Source organism: Echinops telfairi, unplaced genomic scaffold (genome assembly GCF_000313985.2).
Source record: "Echinops telfairi isolate 266 unplaced genomic scaffold, ASM31398v2 ScPeMD7_18;HRSCAF=68, whole genome shotgun sequence".
In the NCBI taxonomy this organism is placed as follows: domain Eukaryota; kingdom Metazoa; phylum Chordata; class Mammalia; order Afrosoricida; family Tenrecidae; genus Echinops; species Echinops telfairi.
Window position 1 is genome coordinate 47,649,334 of NW_022103915.1, and position 6,214 is coordinate 47,655,547.

The 6,214-nt window shown below is 46.3% G+C and overlaps 1 protein-coding gene across 1 annotated transcript in view; it reads right to left on the bottom strand.

Annotated features, from left to right (window-relative positions):
* The window catches only part of DACT1 (dishevelled binding antagonist of beta catenin 1), a 94,241-nt gene that overhangs the window by 12,573 nt on the left and 75,454 nt on the right, over positions 1 to 6,214 (bottom strand). The window lies entirely within an intron of this gene.

The window sequence follows — 6,214 nt, forward strand, 5'->3', positions numbered from 1 at the left end:
CGCTCCTTATTGGCTCTTCTCCATCGCACAAAGCCGGAGCGAGCGCCCGAGCCCCAGCATCCTGTTACCGGCGGACTCGCCCGCAGGGTCCGAGAAGGGGCAGGCAGGCGGCCTCCCGGGAGAACTTTCTGAAACTGGACCAAGTTTCAACTCACACTCTTAACCCTTTCCCCTCCCGTCCACCGTCGATCTCCATTCCTCAGACCCACTTAGGTTGCCCTCGCCTTACCGAAGAAGGTCGTGCGAGTTCTCTGAGGCAGGAGAGGAGCCAGCAAGACAGCGAGTGTGCAGTGCGGTTCTCACGACACTGTAAGCTCGTGGTTCTGTTGTTCGTGGTTGTGATTTTTGTAACTGCTTGAGGCCGAAGCCTAACTGGGAGACATTTAAAACTAGGTAGGAGGATGTCGCTCTAGAGCAAGCGATGGATTGAAACAAGTCTTTTGGATGCCCATGGGTGTGTGTGTGTGTGTGTGTGTGTGTGTGTGTGTGTGTGTGTTTTGTTTTGTTTTTCTTGTTGTTTGGTCTGCATTCACAGTTAGAGCTCTGATTCTGCAGACAGCCTGAATTGGAATCCCAGTTCCACCCATGACCAGTTGTGCAGGTAACTTAACTCACCCCTGTGTCTGTTTCCCCATCAGTAAAATGGAGTTTAGACTACAGAACCTACCTTATGGTTAAAAACTATATACAACATGTAACAGATCTTTTTCAAAAAGACATAACTCTAATAAAGTTTCCACTGAAGTATCACTTGTGGTATGGTCATCGTTGCTTAGGACACTGATCAGGGGGAATTTCAGTGGGGTTTGTGGTCTTTAGCTGGCTTCTCTCTGGAAACCAAAAGCAGACTCCCTGTCATTGAACTGAGTCATTGCAACCTCACAGGACAAAGTAGCACTGCCCTATAATGTCCTCAAGGCTGTAATCTTTACAGAAGCAGACTGTCACAGCTTCTCCTGGGAAAGGGCAAGTGGGTTTGAACCGCTGATCTTTAGGTTAACAGCTGAGGGCTTTAATCACTGAGCCACAGGCTCCTCTGTTGATGGAAAATTATCATCTAAATAAAAAAGCAGTGCACCTACAAGCCTCAGAAATGGACTCTACCCAGGCCCAATCTGCCGAGGTTCAACCATAGTGGTGCGTGAAAGCGTGTACTTGTTTCAGACTCTGGTACCTTTCCCAAACTGCTGCAACCCGCCTAGGACTTCACACCCTACCTGGAGTCCTGAAGTTGTGCACACAGTCAATGTGCTGGGCTGCTGATCCACAGGTGGAAAGTCTGAGTCCACCGAGAGCCTTCTTGAAAGAAAGGCCTGGTGATCTATCAAAAAAGCAGCCATCGAAAACTGTGGAACAACGTTCTAGTCTGACACATTGGCAGTTGCTGTGAGGGAGAGCAAGCGCTGGAAGGCCATTTGTTTACTGGTATTTTTCTCCCCTCTCTGTGTGTGGTCTAAAGTTCCTTCCAAGGTCAGTTCATTAGCTGCACCCCTCTGAACTCCAGTTGCTACAGGAACATCTGATCCTGCATTTACCACATGTTACGTGCATAGTCAGTGATCTGGGGGTGTGCACATGCACGTATCAGTGTCTAAAAGTGCAACTACGTGATTGAAAACAAGGAGCCCTGGCGGCATAGTGGGTTATGAGCTGGCTGCTAACCACAAGGTCAGCAGTTTGAAACCACAAGCTGCTCTGCAGGAGAAAGACGAGACTTTCAACTCCCCATGCCTTTGCAGGTCACTGTGAGTTAGAATCACGGGCAGTGAGTGACGTTATAAAATGCACCTCCTGGAAGCCAGAAACTGTTTGAAAGTGCTTTTCTATCCCAGTGAAGGGCTCTGGCGGTTCCATGGGTTACTCATTTGGGCTGCTAACCACAAGGTTTGCAGTTTGAAACCACCAGCTTCCCCTAGATATAAAAATGAGACTGTCTACTCTTATCAAATTCCCAACCTTGGAAACCCACAGCGACCGTTCTACTCTGTCTTGTGGGGTCTCGATGAGTCAGAATTGACTCAAGGATGGTGCCAGTAGTCACCCTTCAACTGATGATTGCTAGAAAAACTCAATGAAGTATAGGGTGTGTGTACTTGCTTTTTCATGAACATACCATTTAGCTGAACTTAGGAGTGTCCGCTTTATCGTTATTACAGATAGAATTGAGCCAACATTTAAAACCCAAACCCTTTGCCACGAAGTTGATGGAGACATTATGTGTTTGCATGGAACTATGTCATAGGGTTTTCTTTGTTTAAATCTTTAGGGGAGCAAGTCACCAGGCCTTTCTTTCGTGGTACCACTGGATGACTTTGAACAACTCTGGGGTTAGTAGTTGAGCACAAGCCATTTTGTGCCGTCCAAGGACCTAAGCTAACATTTACATCGCCCCACCACCACCCCCAAAAAACAATAGCCTCTTGCCACTTCCATTCTCCTCCCCAGTGCTATCCCTTCTACCACCAGCATAAAGGAACTCACAGGCACAGAGGGGACAAGGAGGGTGCTTGCTCCAGGGCACAAAGTCCAGGTTTCCTGAAGAGGCTGGTTGTGGGTCCCATTCCCTCCCAGGAGTCAGCAAGGATTGGAGACGAAGCACAAACTTAAGAGGCTGCCTTCTCAAAAACAGAAACTCACCACCCTCAAGTCAGTTCTCCCTCATGGTGACCCAATAGAGCAGAGTAGAACTGCCCCTTTGGGTTGCCAAGACGAACTCTTTTTAAAAATTTTTTTAATTTGTTTTTTACTGGAAGTTAATACATAGATCATTCCATGGTTCAATCTCATCAAGCAGTTTTGTACAATTGCTACCACAATCCATTTCCAAACATTCTTTTCCTACCTGGACTCCTTGATAACATCAGCTCTCTTTTACCCACCACCCACCCCCACCCACTGTACGGTCCCCCTCCCCATGTGGTCCCCCCCCAACCCTTATTCTACTTGTGTTCCTATAGGTTCATCAATATTGGGTTTAATATACTGAAAAACAGAAAAACGTGTAACACAGGCTCAGGAGGGTGACCCCCAATGATATAACACATCTGAGATAAACCCCAATATGAACGGAAAAAATACAGGAAATGTTGAAAACCAGATCAAGTCCAATGTACATCAGAGGGGGATCAACTGGCAAGGTTATAGCCGTTCAAGTCAGGTGGCAACCCTGTAATGACATAGCTTGATCTTCTCCAATGCACTGGTTAATAACCACTTTCCTCCCATCTCTCTATGATGGATAGAGGGAAATCACAGGAGGTTTATTTCATAATGTAGTTCCCACAAATGTATCTTTGGCTCGCACTGTCATCCATACCCTTCTGCAAACCGGATTCTCACAATTTAGGCTCTGATACTATTCCCTCCTTCAACTTCAGATGATATGATTTCCAATCCTTTGATGACTGATCATGGTGTGCTTCTTCCATGTGGACTTAGTTGACATCTCACTTAGATGGACCCCAGATACTATTTTATCTGATGGCCAGCACCATGTAATTTCTTCGCCCCAGTTTGCTATAGTGCCTATATCTCCTGTGTTCCCTTCCTGAGGGCAAGAATCAAGCAGGGCCATGATGTAAGAACGAATTATTCTTAAATTGGAGCTAGGATTTAATGTGAGTCCAAAACCCATTCCTAGTCTGTAACTCTTTAAGGAAGTAGAAAGTCTTATCTTTCTCCTCCAGAGCAGGTGGTAGTTTTGAACTTCTGACCGTGGGGTTACTAGCCCAACATGTAACCACTATGTCACCAGTGCTCCTTAAAGGCTGCCTTCTAGGAAGCATAAAATACAACTATCTACAGATACAACTTTGATTATAATTAACCAGATTCTATCGTGGACCTGAAAATGAAATTATAGCCAGCTGTCCATTGAACATACAAAAGCAATTCTACTTATGTAACAAATTACACTAGGAAATACAAGAGCAATTTTCCTCCCTAATTTTTAAGAAGACACAAAAGAGTAATGACATAGCTTGACTGCCAAATGTTATTCATCCGTGTCATTGTTTCATTCTAATAATTCCTAAGTAAGCTTCTTGCTTTCTAGCACTGAATTAAGACTCCCCAAGGTTGGGTAGAGCCTTTTAACATAGTCCCTGTTAAGTCACACATCAACAACTATATTTAGGAAGCTGGGGGTGGGGGGGCGGGGGTGTTCAGGAAGCCAAAAGATATTTTTACTTGTTAAAGCAGACAGACCAGTCCCCACCTCTCCACCCCTCTCTCAACCAACTGCCACTTGGATCTGATTCCGTAGTCCAAAGCATACAGCTTGTACAACTCCACTAAAAAAAAAAAAAAGAGCAAGTGTTCCCAGCAAGTTTAAATATTAACACTCCTGTACTCAGATGGTTCCGCCAATAAAACAGTCACCAATAGGAAAAAGGTTATGCCTTCCAAAGTATCCATTCCACATCAATAAATAATGTGCCAATTCACGTGCCAGTTAAAACAAACGGGGCTGTCAAATGAAGTTAGGAGCCCGGAGCTCAATGCTAGAATTGTTTTCCAGCACTGTAAGATTCAGGGTAACTGGTCGGGTTGCCCCTATTCACTCTCGTCTTCATTCAACAGTCAGGTGTGTCTCCATTCCCCGGCTTTGCGGACAGTCAGGTGTGTCTCCATTCCCCGGCTTTGCGGACAGTCAGCTGTGTCTCCATTCCCCGGCTTTGCAGACAGTCAGCTGTGTCTCCATTCCCCGGCTTTGGGGTCCTCTTCCGGTCTTAGGTTTGGTTGCAGGGACTCACGAGGCAGTTGAAAGCCATTAGCCAGTGCTCCCTTCTATTGCCTGCAGGGTCTCCCTTCCCCTGCTCTTGTTGGTTTTTCTGCTCCTGTTAAAGCATGTGCGGATGCTCTTCTTCTAAAGCTACTTCATTACCTTCTTTCTGGGAGCGTTCAGCCTGAGTCCCTTCCTCCGCTTCCCTGGCAGTCCTCTTCAACTTCTCAGAAAACCTGCTCGTGACACTCAGAAAATGTGGTCCTAAACCTGGGCTGCATCTGCTCCCTGAAGGATCCAGAAGCTCAGGTCACGTTATGGGCATAAGAATCGTGAGTGAATAGATTAAAAATGCGTAGGTTCTGCCTGGGCAGAGCTAGGACGGGTCCCTTAGATCACACCTTCCGATGCTTTGCCCGGAGAACAAGTCCCAGTGGCGCCCACGCCAATGTCTTCTCTAGCGGGGAACATTCTATTGCAGCAAGCAAAGTGAAGGGCCACAAGGCACACTTTGCCGTGGAACAGAGCAACGGAATGATGCCTTGCAACTTTTATGGTCAAACAAACACAGTGATGTAATTGGGGAGAAAGCTGTCTCCAAATTGGGATGGGGGTGGGGAGTAAAGGGCCATCCTTTGAGTTGGGGTGATGACCACCATTCAAGAGGGTCTCAGATCAAAGCTCCAGCCAGACATCAAAGCCCATTTGAGTCTAATGCCAAAAGAGCCACCGCGAATTAAACCATGTATAAACTAATTATAGCTTGACTTCCACAATCGGGCTTCAGTGAGCACATAGGAGAAAGAAAGCACACATTGAAACAAGAGATCAAGAACAAGGAAAGTCAGTAGCAAAACTGGGCACCAGCAGGGCCCTGAACACCCTCTTTTTTTTTTCTTTTTTTTTTAAATTTTTTGAGGGCAGAGGGGACTAAGGGAATGGCTGAGCAATTAGCAAACATTTGACAAGGATGGGCTTGTTTGAAAGGCTATGAAACCAACCCTTCCACTCCCACTGAGTAGAACACACCAAATGCATCCTGGTCCTTGGGGAAAGTGGTCCTTTGTCACGGTGGTTCAAGGCTTTGTGTCAGCAGTTGCGAGTTGAAGCAGCAGAAGGTAGTTCTACACAGTTTGGTGGTGACTTCCTGGGTGCCCTTATCCCAGGCATTGTGGCTTCCAAGGCCTCTGAGTCTTAACCCCTGATGCCACCAGCAACCTTAGGCATCTTTCCAGATGCCAAGGGCAGTGAACAGAGTGTGCAAATGCCCCAGGTCGTCAAGCCTTTGTATTAACATCATAGAAGGGTCTAGGTTCCTTTAGCATCGCAGGCAAGTTTTCAAAGTGTTTCAGAGCCATGCGGCCTCTCAAACAATTGCATTAAGTGGTATTGCACCTATTCTGCTTTATTAGGACCATGCCCCTAACCTAACTGGTTAAAATTCTCAATCTCTTGGACTGGAAGACCACTGCCCCTCGGATCATATAACGC